Here is a 22,134-nt window from a genome sequence, read left to right on the forward strand (position 1 = left end):
TCACGTTTCACATTTCATTAATTTTAATTACATGATTCACATTTAAATTTTTTTCATTTCACCTTCCATTACTTTTCAATTTTCTTTTCACATTTAGATTTACTTCATTTCACATTTCATTACTTTTCATTTCATGTTTCATATTATAATTATCTTCATTTCACATTTCATTAATTTTGATTAAACGTTTCACATTTAAATTTACTTCATTTCACATTTATTTACTTTTCATTTTTCGATTCAAATTTAAATATACTTCATTTCACATTACATTTTTCACATTTAATTTTTCTTCACTTCACATTTATTAATTTTGATTTCACGTTTCACGTTTAAATTTACTTCATTCCACATTTCATTAACTTTGATTTCACGTTTCAGATTTAAATTTACTTCATTTCACATTTCATTAATTTTGATTCCACGTTTCACATTTAAATTTACTTCATTTCATGTTTCATTATATTTTATTTCTTGTTTCACATTTAATATTACTGCATTTCACATTTCATTACATTTCATTTCACATATCACATTTAAATTTTCTTCATTTCACATTTCATTAATTTTGATTTCATTTTTCACATTTAAATTTACTTCATTTCACATTTCATTACATTTCCTTTCACGTTTCACATTTATTTTACTTCATTTCACATTTCATTTCATGTTTCACATTTAAATTTACTTCATTTCTCATTTCATTACCTTTCTTTTCACGTTTCACATTTAAATTTACTTCATTTCGCATTTCATTTCACGGTTCACATTTCAATTTACCTCTTCGCATTTCATTTCGCGTTTCACATTTAAATTTACTTCATTTCACATTTCATTACTTTTGATTTCACGTTTCACCTTTAAATTTACTTCATTTCACATTTCATTAATTTTGATTAAACGTTTCACCTTTAAATTTACTTGCTCCAGCCGCAAAACCTCGCTATTTTCTCCCCAACAGGAGCTTCAAATCCTCACCATCACCCTCACATTCAAGTCCTAATTCCTTGCATTTTCACCCCAGGCTCAAGTGCCAAATCTAGATATTTCACTCAAACCTCCTTCTTATCTTCTTGCTATTCTACATCAGTCTACAGCCCCAAATTTTCCATATTTCTCCCTAAACTGCTGCCCTGTATTGTCACTCTTTCACCCCGAACTCCAGTCACTTTTGGGGTCACTCAGGGTCCCTTTTAAATTCTCTTTTTTGGGTTCCCCACTTTTCAGGGTCACTTGGGGTCACTTTTAGCATCCATTTTTCGGGGTCTCCCTCTTTTTCAGTCGCTTTTGGGGTCACTCGGGGTCCATTTTAGGATCTCTCTTTCGGGGTACCCTCTTTTTTGGGGTCATATTTAGGTTCTCTTTTTTGGGGTCCCCCTCTTTTTGGGGTCCCCCTCTATATATCCCCTCTTTTCATTTCAGAGCGTAGGACAGACCTGCATCACGTGACGGCGTGCTTCCAGTAAACACCACTGAGCACTGGCCCAAGGAAGAACACGAGCCATACGCCGATCATCATTCATCCCGGATGATATCACTATGCATTGGATGTCTGTATGAAGGAAGGCTCACCCTATAGTTAACTTGATGGCTGGTTCACTTTGTGAAGGGGTGGAGTGTATGGGAACTGTTGAATTTTGGCCTGAAGCACTGATGGATCATGTGAGGTAAGCACTGAGTCAGCTGCGGGAGCACAGGTGAAGGCAATGCACCTGTGACTGGAAGGGGTGGAGTCTGGCTCCACCTCTCCCAGACCCCATTTAAGGACTGACCACGACTGGGGAAGGTTCTTTTGTTGGAGATCCCCTCCCCTGTGGAGGTCCAGGCAAGCCTTGACCTTCAGTGACAGGTGAGCCTTTCCTAATTTACTGCTTGTCTTTATACCACCTGGATAAGTCATACAAAAACACATTGTCCACCTTCGTTATTTGGTGTGGGTATTATTCTTTTGGGGGATTCACTGTGCACACCCTAAGCTTCAGCTCTAAATCCTTGCTTTTTTACCCCAAAGTCTAGCCCCTAGTCCTTGCTATTCCACCCCATATTCCTGCCCTAAGCCCTCGCTATTTCCTCCCAAACAGTAGTCCCAAGTCCTCATTATTACCCTTAAACTCAGGCCCTGAATCCTTGCCATTTCACCCCAGGCTCAAGTGCCACATCCTGCCTAATTCACCCCAAAGCTCCGTCCCAGCTTCTCGCCATTCGGTGCCAAACTCCAGCCCCAAACGTTTACTATTTCATCCCAATCTCCAGTTCCTTTGTTCTCACTGCTTCACCCCGAACTCCAACATCAAACCCTCTCTGTTTCGCCCCAATCTCCAGCTCTAAATTCTTGCTATTATATCCCAAACTGTAACACCTAGTCCTTGTTATTCCTCCCCACGTTCCTACCCCAAACCTACCCTACTTCATTCCGAGCAGTAGTCCCAAATCCTCATTATTTCCCTCAAACTCTGGCCCCAAGCGCTCACTATTTCCTCCCAAACTAAACTCCAAAATCCAGGCTAATTCATCCAAAACTCCATCCCAACTTCTTGCAGTTTCACCCTGAACTTCAGCCTCGCAACTGTGAGGCCCAAATCCTCACAGTTTCACCCTATATTGCAGCTCCCAATCCTCTCTCGCTTTCCCCAAACTCCGTATAAAATTCCTCACTACTTCTCCCCAAGTTTCAGTCCCATGTCTGGCTGTCTCACACCAGTGTCAAGCATCATATCCTCGCAATTTCTTCCCAAATTCTAGCCCGAATTCCATATTACATATCATTTCATATTTTATTTTATATTTAATTCCAGTTGATATTTCATTTCATATTTCCTCTTCATTTTAGATCATTTTATTTCATATCCTTTTCTCACATCTGCTTCATTTCATTTCTTTTCAGTCCTTTTTATTGCTTATTTCATTTCATTTCTCAGCCCTCTGGTTCCTGCCCACGTTTTGCCTGCGTTGATCTCAGCCTGCTAACAGGGCAGCAGTTCCCGGGGTCGTCCATTTTCCCCTTGATGGAAATGGGTGTGAGTTTTCTCTTACTTTCTGCTACCTGTGGACTTGCCCTGGATGCCACAGCGTTTCGGATCTCACTGAGAGTGGCCTGCTGACTGCAACGGCTGATTCCCTCTGCACTCCCTGATGCATCCACTGGGACAGGCGGACCTGTGCATGTTCGGAGTCAGGTAGGACTCAGAGTGCCACATTTTTGTGTTGTCAGGTGCTATATGCTGCACAGACATTTCATTTCAACTATTTCATACATTTCGTATTATTTCTCATTTCATATTTCACATTTCGTATTATTTCACATTTCAATCCATTATATTTCATTGAAAATATTGCGCACTTCGCGTTTCATTGCGCATTTCATGTTTCATTTAATGTTTCATTTTATTTCTCGTTTCATTTCAAGTTTATTTTCAAGTTTCTGTTCATTTCAAATTTCATATTTCATATTTAGCTTCATCTCATTTTTATTTTTATCGTTTTATATCTCATTTCAAATCATATTTCACTTCATATCACATTTCATTTCGTTTCATATTTCATGTCATTTCGCACCATTACATTCTATTTCATTTTATATTTCAGATTTCATTTCAAATTTCTGATTTAAATTTCCGAACTCTTTTCCCACTTCCCATTTCCGATCTCTTTTCCCACTTCCCATTTCCGATCTCTTTTCCCACTTCCCATTTCCGAACTCTTTTCCCACTTCCCATTTCCGAACTCTTTTCCCACTTCCCATTTCCGAACTCTTTTCCCACTTCGTGTTTCACATTTAAATTAACTACATTTCAAAATTAATTACTTTTCATTTCACGATTTCATTAATATTTTCTTCATTTCACATTTCATTACATTTCCATTTTTGTTTCACATTTAAATTTACTTCATTTCAAATTTCATTACATTTCATTTCACGTTTCACATTCTAATTTACTTCAATTCACATTTCATTACATGTCCTTTCGCGATTCACATTTAAATTTACTTCATTTTACATTTCGATTTACGTTTCAGATTTAAATTGAATTCATTTCACACTTCATTACTTTTCATTGCACACTTCATTACTTTTCATTGCACACTTCATTACTTTTCATTGCACGTTTCACTTTTAAATTTACTGCATTTCTCATTTCGTTAAATTTCATTTCACGTTTCATATTTAAATTTACTTCATTTCACATTTCATTTGTTTTCATTTCGCGTTTCACATTTAAATTTACTTCATTTCACATTTCATTACTTTTCATTTCACGTTTCACATTTATATTTACTTCATTTCACATTTCTTTATTTTTCATTTCATGTTTCACATTTAAATTTACTTCATTTCACATTTCTTTATTTTTCATTTCACGTTTCACATTTAAATTAACTTCATTTCACATTTCATTTCACGTTTAACATTTAAACTTAATTCATTTTACATTTAATTTCACGTTTCACATTTAAATTTACTTCATTTCACATTTCATTTTTTACATATTAACATATATATTTACTTCACTTTTCATTACATTTCATTTCCCCTTTCACATATTAATTTTCATCATTTCACATTTTATTTCACGTTTCACATTTAAATTTACTTCATTTCACATTTCATTACATTTCCTTTCTCGTTTCACATTTTAATTTACTTCTTTTAATAATTCATTGCATTTCATTTCACGTTTTACATTTAAATTTAATTTGTTTCTCATTTCATTTCACGTTTCACATTTAAATTTACTTCATTTCATTTTTCATTTCAAGTTTCACATTTAAATTTACTTTATTTCACATTTCATTACAAGTTTCACGTTTAAATTTAGTTCATTTCACATTTCATTTCACGTTTCACATTTAAATTTATTTCATTTCACATTTCATTACATTTCATTTCACGTTTCACATTTAAATTTATTTCATTTCTTGTTTCACATTTAAATTACTTCATTTCGCATTTCATTACATATCATTTCAACTTTCACATTTAAATTTACTTCATATCGCATTTCATAACATTTCAGACCATATTTCACATTTAAATTTTCTTCATTAAATATTTTATAACATTTAATTCCACGTTTAACTTATATATTTACTTCATTTCACATTTCAATAATTTTCATTTCACGTTTCACATTTAATTATACTTCATTTCACGTTTCATTACTTTTAGTTTCATGGTTTCACATTTAAATTTACTTCATTTCACATTTCATTACTTTTTTCGTTTCAAATTTAAATTTACATCATTTCACATTTCATTAATTTTGATTTCACGTTCCACATTTAGATTTACTTCATTTCACATTTCATTAATTTTGAATTCACGTTTCACATTTAAATTTACTTCATTTCACGTTTCATTACTTTTCTTTTAATGATTCACATTTAAATTTACTTCGTTTCACATTTCGATTCATGTTTCAGATTTAAATTTACTTCATTTCACATTTCATTAATTTTGAATTCACGTTCCACATTTAAATTTTTTTCATTTCTCATTTCAAATTTCAATTTACTTCATTTCACATTTCTTTACTTTTCTTTTTTTGTTTCACATTTAAATTTTCTTCATTTCACTTTACATTTCACGATTCACATTTAAATTTACATCTTTTCAAGTTTTATTACTTTACTTATTTCAAGTTTCACATTTCATTTCACATTTTATTTCACAAATCATTACTTTTCTTATTTCATTTCAGGTTTCACATTTAAAATTAATTCATTTCACATTTCATTATTCTTCATTTCACATTCCACTTTTAAATTTAATTCATTTCACATTACATTAATTTTCATTTAACATTTCAAATTTAAATTTACTTCATTTCACTTTTCATTACTTTTGATTTGTTTCACATTTAATTTTACTTTATTTCACATTTAATTAACTTTGTTTTCACGTTCCACATTTAAATTTATTTCATTTAACATTTCATTTTTCACATTTAAATTTACTTCATTTCACATTTAGTTAATTTTTAATTCACGTTCCACATTTATATTTACTTCGTTTCACATTTCATAACTTTTGATTTAATTTTTCACATTTAAATTTACTTCATTTCACATTTCATTAATTTTGATTTTACGTTTCACATTTAAATTTACTTCATTTCACATTTCGATTTACATTTCAGATTTTAATTTACTTGATTTCACATTTCATTACTTTTCATTTCACGTTTCACATTTAAATTTACTTCATTTCACATTTCATTTCACGTTTTACATTTAAAATTTCTTCATTTCATATTACATTTCACGTTTGTCTTTTTAATTTACTTTCACATTTCATTAATTTCATTTCACGTTTCACGTTTAAATTTACTTCAATTCACATTTCATTAATTTTAATTTCTCGTTTCACAATGAACCTTCATTTCACACTTAATTTTTTTTCTTTTAATGCTTTAGATTTCATTTCAGATTTCATTGCTTTTCCTTTCTCGTTTCAAATTTAAATTTACTTCATTTCCCGTTTCAAATTTAAATTTATTTCATTTCACATTTCATTACATTTCCCTTCGCGTTTCACATATAAATCCATTTCGTTTCTCGTTTCAAATTTAAATTTAATACATTTAACTTTTGATTACTTTACATTTCACGTTTCACATTTAAATTTACTTCATTTCACATTTCATTACTTATCATTTCACCTTTCACATTTAATTTTACTTCATATCACATTTCATTACGTTTCATTTCACGTTTCATATTTAATTTTAATTCATTTCTGGTTTCAAATTTAAATTTACTTCATTTCACATATCATTACTTTTGATTTCGGGTGTTTCACATTTAATTTTACTTCTTTTTAAATATCATTTCATGTTTCGCATTTAAACTTACTTCATTTCACATTTCATTTTACGTTTCACATTTAAATTTACTTCATTTCACATTTCATTACATTTCTTTTTTCATTTCAAATTTAAATTTACTTCATTTAATAATTCATTACATTTCAATTCCCATTTCACATTTATATTTACTTCATTTCTCATTTCATTTCCCATTTCACATTTAAATTTACTTCATTTTATATTTCATTTCACATTTCATTACATTTAAATTTACTTCATTTCACATTTCATTACATTTCTTTTTTCATTTCAAATTTAAATTTACTTCATTTCACATTTCATTACTTTTGATTTCACGTTTCACATTTAATTTTACTTCATTTCACATTTCATTAATTTTGATTTCACGTTCCACATTTAAATTTACTTCCTTTCACATTTCATTAATTTTGACTTCAATTTTCACATTTAAATTTACTTTGTTTCACATTTCATTAATTTTCTTTTAAAGATTCACATTTAAATTTACTTCGTTTCACATTTCATTTCCATTTCACGTTTCACATTTAAATTTACTTCATTTAACATTTCATTAATTTTGATTTCACATTTCACATTTAAATTTACATTATTTCACATTTCATTACTTTTCATTTCATGTTTCAGATATAAATTTACTTCATTTCATATTTCATTTCACGTTTTACATTTAAATATTCTTCATTTCACATTTCATTTTACGTTTCACATATAAATTTACTTCATTTCACATTTCATTTATTTTTATTTCGCGTTTCACTTTTAAATTTACTTCATTTCACATTTCATTACAGATTTCATACACTTTTCATATTTCATTTCAAATTTCTCAGTTTATTACACATTTTATTACTTTTCAATTCTCTTTTCAAGTTTAAATTTTCTTTATTTCACATTTCATTACTTTTCTTATTTCATTTCATGTTTCACATTTAAATTTACTTCATTTCACATTTTTTTTACTTTTCATGTCACGTTTCACATTTAAATTCACTTTATATTACTTTATTATTTTACTTTTTTCATGTTTTGAATTTCGGTTGACGTTTCGGTTGACGTTTCGGTTGACATTCAATTACATTTCATATTTCATTTCTCGTTTCACATTTAAATTTTCATCATTTCACATTTCATTAATTTTCATTTCATGTTTCACATTTAAGTTTACTTCATTTCACATTTCATTAGTTTTCATTTCACGTTACACATTTAAATTTACCTCATTTCACATTTCGATTCACGTTTCACATTTAAATATACTTCATTTCACATTTCATTTCACGTTTCAGATTTAAATTTACTTCTTTTAACATTTCATTTCACGTTTCACATTTAAATTTATTCTTTTCACATTTCATTCCACATTTCACAGTTAAATTTACTTCATTTCACATTTTATTTCCCGTTTCACATTTAAATTTATTTCATATCTCGTTTTAAATTTAAATTTACTTCATTTTTTACTTCATTTCGCGTTTCACATTAATATTTACTTCATTTCACATTTCATTACATTTCATTCCACATTTCACAGTTAAATTTACTTCATTTCACATTTTATTTCCCGTTTCACATTTATATTTACTTAATTTCACGTTTTTTTTACTTTTCATTTCACGTTTCACATTTAAATTTACTTCATTTCACTTTGTTATTTTACTTATTTCATGTTTTGAATTTCGGTGGACGTTTCGGTTGACGTTTCGTTTGACGTTTGACTTTTCGGTTGACTTTTCATTTCACTATCATTTTCATTTCATATTTCATTTCTCGTTTCACATTTAAATTTTCATCATTTCACATTTCATTACATTTCATTTCATGTTTCACATTTAAATTTACTTCATTTCACATTTCATTTTATGTTTCACATTTAAATTTACTTCATTTCACATTTCATTTCACGTTTCACTTTTAAATTTACTTCATTTCACATTTCATTACTTTTCATTTCACGTTTCACATTAAAATTTACTTCATTTCACATTTCATTAATTTTGCTTAAACGTTTCACATTTAAATTTTCTTAATTTCACATTTCATTACTTTTCATTTCATGTTTCAGATTTAAATTTACTTCATTTCACATTACATTTCTCGTTTCACATTTAAATGTTCATCATTTCAAATTTTATTTCACGTTTCACATTTCAATTTACATCATTTCACATTTCATTAATTTTGATTTCACGTTTTGCATTTAAATTTTTTTCATTTCACTTTTCATTAATTTTTATTAAACCTTTCATATTTCAATTTACTTCATTTCACATTTCGATTTACGTTTCAGATTTAAATTTACTTCATTTCACATTTCATTAGTTTTCATTTCACGTTTCAAATTTAAATTTACGTCATTTCATATTTCATTACTTTTCATTTCATGTTTCACGTTTAAATTTATATCATTTCACTTTTCGATTCACGTTTCAGATTTAAATTTACTTCATTTCACATTTCATTTCACGTTTCACATTTAAATTTACTTCTTTTCAAATTTCATTAATTTTGATTTCATGTTTCACATTTAAATTTTCTTCATTTAACATTTCATTTCACGTTTCACATTAAAATTTACTTCATTTCACATTTCATTACATTTCATTTCATGTTTCACATTTAAATTTACTTCATTTCACATTTCATTTCACGTTTCACATTTAAATTTACTTCATTTCACATTTCATTATTTTTAATTTTCGTTTCAATTTTAAGTTACTTCATTCCACATTTCATTAATTTTGATTTCACGTTTCACATTTAAATTTACTTCATTTCACATTTCATTTCACGTTTCACATTTAAATTTACTTTATTGCACATTTCATTTTTTTTTATTTCAAGTTTTACATTTAAATTTACTTCATTTCACATTTCATTAATTTTGATTTTACCTTTCACATTAAAATTTACTTCATTTCCCATTACATTAATTTTGACTTTACGTTCCACATTTAAATTTACGTCATTTCACATTTCATTAATTTGTATTTCACGTTTCACATTTAAATTAACTTCATTTCACATTTCATTACATTTCATTTCACATTTCACATTTAAATTTACTTCCATCCGCGTTTCATTAATTTTGATTTCACGTTTCACATTTAAATTTACTTCATTTCACATTTCATTTCACGTTTCACATTTAAATTTATTTTATATCACATTTCATTTCACATTTCACATTTAAATTTAGTTCATTTCACATTTCATTTCACGTTTCACATTTAAATTTAGTTCATTTCATGTTTCATTTCACGTTTCACATTTAAATTTATTTCATTTTACGTTTCACATTTATATTTATTCATTTCACATTTCATTACTTTTCATTTCGCTTTTCACATTTAAATTTACTTCATTTCACATTTCATTAATTTTGATTTCGCGTTTCACATTTAATTTTACTTCATTTCACATTTCATTTCTCGTTTCACATTTAAATTTTCTTCATTTCACATTTCATTACATTTCATTTCACGTTTCACATTTAAATTTATTTCATTTCTGGTTTCACATTTAAATTTCTTCATTTCACATTTCATTATATATCATTTCACGTTTCACATTTAAATTTACTTGATTTCACTTTTTTATTTTACTTATTTCATGTGTTGTATTTTTATTGGCGTTTTGGTTGGCTTTTTGGTTGTCGTTTTGGTTGACGTTTTGGTTGACGTTTGACGTTTCGGTTGAAGTTTCATTTCAAATTTCATTACATTTCTTATTTCATTTCCCGTTTTACATTTAATTTTACTTCATTACATTTCTTTTTTCATTTCAAATTTAAATTTACTTCATTTCACATTTCACTAATTTTGATTTCATTACATTTCATTTCACGTTTCACATTTAAATTTATATCATTACACATTTCATTACTTTTGATTTCACGTTTCACATTCAAATTTACTTCAATTCACATTTCATTACATGTCCTTTCGCGATTCACTTTTAAATTTACTTCATTTCACATTTTGATTTACGTTTCAGATTTAAATTGAATTCATTTCACATTTCATTACTTTTCATTTCACACTTCATTACTCTACATTTCACACTTCATTACTCTACATTTCACACTTCATTACTCTTCATTTCACGTTTCACATTTAAATTTACTTCATTTCTCATTTCGTTAAATTTCATTTCACGTTTCATATTTAAATTTACTTCAATTCACATTTCATTACTTTTAATATTTCATTTCACGTTTCACATTTAAATGAACTTCATTTCACGTTTCTTTGCTTTTCATTTCACGTTTCACATTTAAATTTACTTCATTTCACATTTCATTACTTTTCCTTTCATGTTTCATTAAAATTCACTTCATTTCACATTTCATTGCTTTTTATCTCACGATTCACATTTAAATTTACTTCATTTCTTTTTTCATTGCTTTTCATTTCACGTTTCACATTTAAATTTACTTCATTTCACATTTCATTACATTTCAATTTTCGTTTAACTTTTAAATATACTTCATTTCACATTGCATTACATTTCATTTCATGTTTCACATTTAAATTTACTTCATTTCACATTTTTTTACTTTTCATTTCACGTTTCACTTTTAAGTTTACTTCATTTCACTTTATTATTTTATCTATTTCATGTTTTTAATTTCGGTTGACGTTTCGGTTGACGTTTTGGTTGATGTTTCGGTTGACGTTTCATTTCACATTTAAATTTTCATCACTTAACATTTCATTAATTTTCATTTCATGTTTCACATTTAAATTTACTTCATTTCACATTTCATTACTTTTCATTTCATGTTTCACATTTAAATTTATTCATTTCACTTTTCACAATTTCCTTCATTTTTCGTTTCACATTTATTTCATTTTACTTTTCATTACATTTCATTTTACGTTCCACATTTAATTTTACTTTATTTCTTATTTCATTTCACGTTTCACATTTAAATTAACTTGATTTTATATTTAATTTCACGTTTCACATATAAATTTACTTCATTTAACATTTCATTTGTTTTCATTTCACGTTTCACATTTAGATTTACTTCATTTCACATTTCATTAGTTTTCATTTCACGTTTCACATTAAAATTTACTTCATTATACATTTCATTAATTTGATTACCTTTCTCACATTTAAATTTAGTTCATTTCACATTTCATTACTTTTCATTTTTCGTTTCAAATTTAAATTTACATAATTTCACATTTCATTTTTCGCATTTTAATTTACTTCATTCCACATTTCATTAATTTTGATTTCACGTTTCATATTTAAATTTACTTCATTTCAAATTTCATTAATTTTAATTTCATGTTTCACATTTAGATTTACTTCATTGCACATTTAATTAATTTTGATTTCATATTTCACTGTTAAATTTATTCATTTCACATTTCATTAATTTTGATTTCACGTTCCACATTTAAATTTGCTTCATTTCACATTTCATTAATTTTGATTTCATTTTTCACATTCAAATTTACTTCATTTCACATTTCATTACATTTCATTTCTCGTTTCACATTTAAATTTATTTCATTTCACATTTCATTAATTTTTATTTCATTTTTCACATTCAAATTTACTTCATTTCACATTTCATTTCCATTTCGCGTTTCACATTTAAATTTACACCATTTCATTTTTCATTAATTTTATTTCACGTTTTGCATTTAGATTTACTTCATTTCACATTTCATTAATTTTGATTAAACGTTTCACATTTAAATTTACTTCATTTCACATTTCGATTTACTTTTAAGATTTAAATTCACTTTATTTCACATTTCAATTTTAAATTTACTTCATTTCACATTTCATTAGTTTTCATTTTACGTTTCACATTTAAATTTACTTCATTTCACATTTCATTACACATTTCATACACTTTTCATATTTCGATTCAAGTTTCTCATTTTATTTCACATTTTATTACTTTTCAATTCAAGTTTCTCGTTTAAATATACTTTAGTTCACATTTCATTACTTTTATTTTTTCATTTCACATTTCTTTGCTTTTTATTCCACGTTTCACATTTATATTACATACGTTTCAAATCTTATTACTTTTCTTTTCACGTTTTCATTTAAATATATATCACTTTTTTTACATTTCCATATTCGTTTCACATTTAAATTAACTTCATTTCATATTTCATTACATTTCCTTTCGCGTTTAATATTAAATATATTTCACTTCACGTTTCACATTACATTTCACATTTCATTTCACAATCAATTACATTTCATATTTCATTTTATGTTTCAAAATTAATTTTACTTCATTTCACATTTCCTTACAATTCCTTTCAGTTTTTTCATGTGAATTTACTTCAATTCATATTTCATTATATTTCCATTTTCGTTTCACATTTAAATTCACTTCATTTCACATTTCATTAATTTTCATTTCACGTTTCACATTTAAATTTACTTCATTTCACATTTCATAAATTTTGATTTCAAGTTTCACATTTAGTTTTACTTCATTTCACATTACATTACTTTTCAATTCAGGATTCACATTTAAATTTGCTTCATTTCACATTTCATTACTTTTCGTTTCACGTTTCACATTTAAATTTACTTCAATTCACATTTCATTAATTTTGATTTCAGGTTTCACATTTAAATTTACTTCATTTCACATTTCATTCCACGTTTCACATTTTAATTTATTTCATTAAACATTTCATTGCTTTTCATTTCACGTTTCCCATTTAAATTTACTTCATTTCACATTTCATTGCTTTTCATTTCACGTTTCACATTTAAATTTACTTCATTTCACATTTCATTACTTTTAATTTCACGTTTCACGTTTACTTTTAATTTCACGTTTCACGTTTCCTTACATTTCATTTCAAATTTAACATTTAAATTTACTTATTATCACATTTCATTACTTTTAATTTCACGTTTCACATTTCATTACATTTCATTTAACGTTTCACATTTAAATTTACTTCATTTCACATTTCATGTCACGTTCCACATTTAATTTTACTTGATTTCAAATTTCATTACTTTTCACATTTCATTTCACATTCCATTTCACGTTTCACATTTAAATGTACTTATTTTCATAATTCATTTCACGTTTCGCATTTAAATTAACTTCATTTCACAATTCATTACTTTTCATATTTCATTTCATGTTTCAAAATTAAATTTACTTCATTTCACATTTGATAACATTTCATTTCACGTTTCACATGTAAATATACTTCATTTCACATTTCATTACTTTTCATATTTCATTTCATGTTTCAAAATTAAATTTACTTCATTTCACATTTCATTACATTTCATTTTACTTTTCACATCTAAATTTACTTCATTTCACGTTTCATATCTTTTCATTTCACGTTTCACATTTAAATTTACTTCATTTCTCGTGTCAGATTTAAATTTACTTCATTTCACATTTCATTAAATTTTATTTCACGTTTCACATTTAAATTTACTTCAATTCAATTTCGTTAATTTTCATTTCACGTTTCACATTTAAATTTACTTCAATTCACATTTCATTACTTGTAATATTTCATTTCACATTTCTATGCTTTTTATTCCACGTTTCACATTTATATTAAATACGTTTCAAATCTAATTACTTTTCTTTTCACGTTTTCATTTAAATATATATCATTTTTTTTACATTTCCATTTTCGTTTCTTATTTAAATTAAATTCATTTCATATTTCATTACATTTCCTTTCGCGTTTCACATTAAATATATTTCACTTCACGTTTCACATTTCATTTCACATTTCATTTCACAATTAATTACTTTACATATTTCATTTTACGTTTCAAAATTATTTTTACTTCATTTCACATTTCCTTACATTTCCTTTCAGTTTTTTCATGTGAATTTACTTCAAATCACATTTCATTACCTTTCCATTTTCGTTTCAAATTTAAATTCACTTCATTTCACATTTCATTACTTTTCATTTCATGTTTCACATTTAAATGTACTTCATTTCACATTTCATTACTTTTAATTTCACGTTTCACTTTTAAATTTACTTCAATTCACATTTCATTAATTTTGCTTTCACGTTTCACATTTAAATTTACTTCATTTCACATTTCATTACTATTCATTTCATGTTTCACATTTAAATTTACTTCATTATACATTTCATTACTTTTCGTTTCACGTTTCACATTTAAATTTACTTCAATTCACATTTCAATAATTTTGATTTCAGGTTTCACATTTAAATTTACTTCATTTCACATTTCATTCCACGTTTCACATTTTAATTTATTTCATTAAACATTTCATTTATTTTCATTTCACGTTTCCCATTTAAATTTGCTTCATTTCACATTTCATTACTTTTCATTTTCGTTTCAATTTTAAATATACTTCATTACACATTTCATTTCTTTTTATTTCACATTTTACTTTTAAGTTTACTTCATTTCACCTTTCATTAATTTCGATTTCACGTTTCACATTTAAATTTACTTCATTTCTAATTTCATTTAACGTTTCATATTTAAATTTACTTCATTTCACATTTCATTACATTTGATTTCACGTTTCACATTTAATTTTACTTCATTTCACATTTCATTACTTTTGATTTCACATTTTGCATTTAAATTTACTTCATTTTACATTTCATTAGTTTTCAGTTCACGTTTCACATTTAAATTTACTTCATTTCACATTTCATTTTTTTTATTGCATGTTTCAAATTTAAATTTACTTCATTTCAATTTTAATTGCTTTTAATTTCACGTTTCACATTTAAATTTACTTCATTTCACATTTCATTACTTTTCATTTCTTGTTTCACGTTTAAATTTACTTCATTTCACATTTCGACTCACGTTTCACATTTAAATATTCTTAATTTCACATTTCATTTCACGTTTCACATTTAAATTTACTTCTTTTCACATTTTATTTCCCGTTTCACATTTAAATTTACTTAATTTCCCTTTTTTTTTTACTTTTCATTTCACGTTTCAGATTTAAATATACTTCATTTCACTTTATTATTTTACTTATTTCATGTTTTGCATTTCGGTTGACGTTTCGGTTGACGTTTCGGTTGACGTTTCATTTCACATTCAGTTACATTTCATATTTCATTTCTCGTTTCACATTTAATTTTTCATCATTTCACATTTCATTACATTCCATTTCACGTTTCACATTTAAATTTACTTCATTTCACATTTCATTACTTTTCATTTCACATTTGAAATTTAAGTTTACTTCATTTCACATTTCATTAATTTTGATTAAAAGTTTCACATTTAAATTTACTTCATTTCACATTTCATTTCACTTTTCAAATTTTAATTTACTTCATTGCACATTTCATTAGTTTTCATTTCGCATTTCACATTTAAATTTACTTCATTTCACATTTCATTACTTTTGATTTCATTTTTTGCATTTAAATTTTCTTCATTTCGCATTTGATTACATTTGATTTCACGTTTCAGATTTAAATTTACTTCATTTCACATTTCATTAATTTTCATTTCACATTTCACATTTAATTTTACTTCATTTCACATTTCATTTCACGTTTCACATTTAAATTTACTTCATTTCACATTTCATTTCACGTTTCACATTTAAGTTTACTTCATTTCACATTTCATTTCACGTTTCACTTTTAAGTTTACTTCATTTCACTTTATTATTTTACTTATTTCATTTTTTGAATTTCGGTTTACGTTTCGGTTGATGTTTCGTTTGACGTTTCATTTCACATTTCATTACATATCATATTTCATTTCATGTTTCACATTTAAATTTACTTCATTTCGCGTTTCATTACAATTCATTTTTAGTTTCACATTTAAATTTACTTCATTTCACATTTCATTACAATTCATTTCTCGTTTCACATTTAAATTTACTTCATTTCACATTTCATTTCACGTTTCACATTTAAATTTAATTCATTTCACATTTCATTTCACGTTTCCCATTTAAATTTACTTTATTTTACATTTCATTTCACGTTTCACATTTAAATTTACTTCATTTCACATTTCATTACATTACATTTCACGTTTCAAATTTAAATTTACTTCACTTCACAATTCATTACTTTGGATTTCATTTTCAACATTTAAATTTACTTCATTTCACATTTCATTGATTTTGATTTTACGTTTCACATTTAAATTTATTTCATTTCAAAATTCATTAATTTTGATCTCAAGTTTCACATTTAAATTTACTTCATATCACATTTCATTTCACATTTCATTTCATAAATCATTCCTTTCCTTATTTCATTTCACGTTTCACATTTAAATTTACTTCATTTCACATTTCATTACATTTCTTTTTTCTTTTAACATTTAAATTTTCTTCATTTCAAATTTCATTAATTTCCTTTCACATTTCAACTTTAAATTTATCTCATTTCACGTTTCACATTTAAATTCACTTCATTTCACATTTCATTTCACGTTTCACATTTAAATTTTCTTCATTTCATATTACATTTCACGTTTGTCTTTTTAATTTACTTCATTTCACATTTCATTAAATTTCAGTTCACGTTTCACATTTAAATTTAGTTCATTTCAGATTTCATTAATTTTGATTTCAAGTTTCACATTTAATTTTACTTCATTTCACATTTCATTTCTCGTTTCTCATTCAAATTTACTTCATTGCACATTTCATACTTTTCATTTATAGTTTCACGTTTAAATTTACTTCATTTCACATTTCATTACTTTAAATTTCTCGTTTCACAATGAACCTTCATTTCACACTTCATTACATTTCTTTTCATGCTTTAGATTAAAATTTACTTCATTTCACGTTTCATTACATTTCATTTTTAGTTTCACATTTAAATTTACTTCACTTCACATTTCATTACTTTTCATTTTGAGTTTAACATCTAAATTTACTTCATTTCACATTTCATTACTTTTGATTTCACGTTTCACATTTAAATTTACTTCATTTCACATTTCATTTCACGTTTCACAATTAAATTTAATTCATTTCACATTTCATTGCTTTTCATGTCACATTTCACAATTAAATTTTTTCATTTCACTTTTCATTGCTTATCATTTCACGTTTCACATTTAAATTTACTTCATTAAATATTTTATAACATTTAATTCCACGTTTAAATTATATATTTACTTCATTTCACATTTCAATAATTTTCATTTCACATTTCACATTTAAATATACTTCTTTTCATATTACATTACTTTTCATTTCACGTTTCACATTTAAATTTACTTCATTTCACATTACATTTCATGTTTCACATTTAAATTTACTTCATTTCACATTTCATTACTTTTTTCGTTTCAAATTTAAATTTACTTCATTTCACATTTCATTAATTTTGAATTCACGTTTCACATTTAAATTTACTTCATTTCACGTTTCATTACTTTTCTTTTAATGATTCACATTTAAAATTACTTCGTTTCACATTTCGATTCATGTTTCAGATTTAAATTTACTTCATTTCACATTTCATTTCACGTTTCACGTTTAAATTTACTTCATTTCACATTTCATTAATTTTGATTTCACGTTCCACATTTGAATTTACTTCATTTCTCATTTCATTTCACATTTCATATTTCAATTTAATTCATTTCACATTTCTTTACTTTTCACGTTTCACATTTAAATTTTCTTCATTTTACATTACATTTCACGATTTACATTTAAATTTACTTCTTTTCAAATTTTATTACTTTACTTATTTCAAGTTTCACATTTCATTTCACATTTTATTTCACAAATCATTAATTTTCTTATTTCATTTCAGGTTTCACATTTAAATTTAATTCATTTCACATTTCATTATTCTTCATTTCGCGTTCCACTTTTAAATTTAATTCATTTCACGTTACATTAATTTTCATTTCACATTACAAATTTAAATTTACTTCATTTCACATTTCATTACTTTTGATTTGTTTCACATTTAATGTTACGTTATTTCACATTTAATTAACTTTGTTTTCACGTTCCACATTCAAATATATTTCATTTAAAATTTTATATTTCACATTTAAATTTACTTCGCTTCACATTTCATTAATTTTGATTTCACGTTTCACATTTAAATTTACTTCATTTCACATTTCATTAATTTTGATTTCACATTTCACATTTATATTTACTTCATTTCATATTTCATTAATTCTGATTTCACATTTCACATTTAAATTTACTTCATTTCACATTTCGATTTACGTTTCAGATTTAAATTTACTTCATTTCACATGTCATTAGATTTCATTTCACATTTCAACTTTAAATTTACTTCATTTCACATTTCATTCATTTAATTTAATTTTTCACGTTTAAATTTACTTCATTTCACATTTCATTAATTTTGATTTTGTTTCAGATTTTAATTTACTACGTTTCACATTTCGATTTACATTTCAGATTTTAATTTACTACGTTTCACATTTCAGTAGCTTTCATTTCACATTTCACATTTAAATTTACTTTATTTCACATTACATTACTTTTCATTTCGCGTTTCACATTTAAATTTACTTCATTTCACATTTCATTAGTTTTCATTTCACGTTTAACATTTAAATTTACTTCATTTCACATTTCTTTGCTTATTTCACGTTTTACATTTATTTTCACATTTAATTACACATTTCATTATTTTCATATTTCATTTCAAGTTTCGCGTTTCATTTTTCAGTTCTTTTCACATTTTATTACTTTTCAATTCACGTTTCACATTTAAATTCACTTTATTTCACATTTCATGACATACTATATTTCATTTCAAGTTTCAAATTTCATTTCACATTTCATTTCACAAATCATTACGTTTCTTATTTCAATTCACATTTCACATTTAAATTTAAATCATTTCACATTTAGATTTACATTTCAGATTTTAATTTACTTCATTTCACATTTCATTAATTTTGATTTTACGTTTCATTAATAATAAAATTAATAATATAATTAATTATTAATTATTATTAATAATATAATTAATAAATTAATAATTAATAATAAAATTAATAATAAAATTAATAATTTCATTAATTTTGGTTTCACATTTAAATTTACTAAATTTCACATTTCGATTCAAGATTCAGATTTAAATTTACTGCATTTCACATTGCATTGCTTTTCATTTCACGTTTCACATTTATATTTATTTCATTTCACATTTCATTACTTTTCATTTTATTTTTTACATTTAAAATCACTTTCACATTTCATTAATTTTGCTTTCACGTTTCACATTTAAATTTACATCATTTCACATTTCATTAATTTTGATTTCACGTTTCACATTTAGTTTTACTTCTTTCACATTACATTACTTTTAAATTCAGGATTCACATTTAAGTTTACTACTTTTCACATTTCATTAGTATTCTTTTCCTGTATATCATTTAAATTTACTTAAAATCATATTTCATTATTATTCATTTCATGATTCACATTTAAATTTATATCATTTCACATTTCATTACATTTCATTTCAAGTTTCACATTTAAATTTACTTCATTTCACATTTCATTTCAAGTTTCACATTTAAATTTACTTCATTTCACATTTCAATTCACGTTTCAGGTTAAAATTTACTACATTTCACATTTCATTTCTTTTAAATTCACGTTTCAGATTTAAATTTACTTTATTTCACATTTCATTTTTTTTTCAAATTTAAATTTAATTCATTTCATATTTCATTAATTTTGATTTCAAATTTCACATTTACATGTACTTCATTTCACATTTCATTACATTTCATTTCACGTTCCACATTTAAATTTACTTCATTTCACATTACATTAATTTTGACTTAACGTTCCACATTTAAATTTACTTCATTTCACATTTCATTAATTTTTATTTTGCGTTACACATTTAAATTTTCTTCTTTTCACATTTTGTTTCACGTTTCAGATATAGATTTACTTCATTTCACATTTCATTACTTTTCATTTCATGTTTCACATTTAATTTTACTTCATTTCATATTCCATTTCCATTTCACGTTTCACATTTAAATTAACTTCATTTCAAATTTCATTACATTTCATTTCACATTTCACGTTTAAATTTACTTACATCCGCGTTTCATTAATTTTGATTTCACATTTCACATTTAAATTTACTTCATTTCACATTTCATTTCACGATTCACATTTAAATTTACTTCTTTTCAAATTTTATTACTTTACTTATTTCAAGTTTCACATCTCATTTCACATTTTATTTCACAAATCATTACTTTTCTTATTTCATTTCACATTTCACATTTAAATTTAATTCATTTCACATTTCAATTCACGTTTCACATTTAAATTTACTTCATTGCACATTTCATTTCACGTTTCACATTTAAATTTACTACTTTTCACATTTCGTTTCGTTTTTCACATTTAAATTTACTTCATTTCACATTTCGATTCACGTTTTACATTTAAATTTACTTCATTTCACATTTCATTACATTTTATTGCATGTTTCACTTTTAATTTAACTTCATTTCTCATTTCATTTCCCGTTTCACATTTAAATTTACTTCATTTCATATTTCATTTTCCGTTTCACATTTAATTGTATTTCATTTAACGTTTCTTAGCATTTTAATTCACGTTTCTCTGTTAAATTTCCTTCAGTTCACATTTCATTACTTTTGATTTCACGTTTCACATTTAAATTTATTTCATTTCACATTTCATTAATTATGTTTTCACGTTTCACATTTAAATTTACTTCATTTCACATTTCATTACTTTTCATTTCACGTTTCACTTTTAAATTTACTTCATTTCACATTCAATTACTTTTAAATTTTCTTTTCACATTTAAATACACTTCATTTCACATTTCATTTAGCGTTTCACAATTAAATTTATTTCATTTCACATTTCATTTCACGTTTTACATTTTAATTTAGTTCATTTTACGTTTCACATTTATATTTATTCATTTCACATTTCATTACTTTTCATTTCGCTTTTCACATTTAAATTTACTTCATTTCACATTTCATTACTTTTCATTTCGCGTTTCACATTTAATTTTCATTTCACATTTCATTTCTCGTTTCACATTTAAATTTACTTCATTGCACATTTCATTACCTTTCATTTCAAGTTTCACATTTAAATTTACTTCATTTCACATTCCATTATTTTTAAATATTCTTTTCACATTTAAATTTTCTACATTTCTTACCATTACTTTTCATTTCTCATTTCACATTTAAAATTACTCCAATTTACCTTTCATTAATTTTCATTCCACGTTTCACATTTAAA

The sequence above is a fragment of the Cyrtonyx montezumae genome, unplaced genomic scaffold (genome assembly GCF_038088225.1).
Source record: "Cyrtonyx montezumae isolate F1298 unplaced genomic scaffold, pur_monq_1.0 scaffold_10, whole genome shotgun sequence".
NCBI lineage: Eukaryota > Metazoa > Chordata > Aves > Galliformes > Odontophoridae > Cyrtonyx > Cyrtonyx montezumae.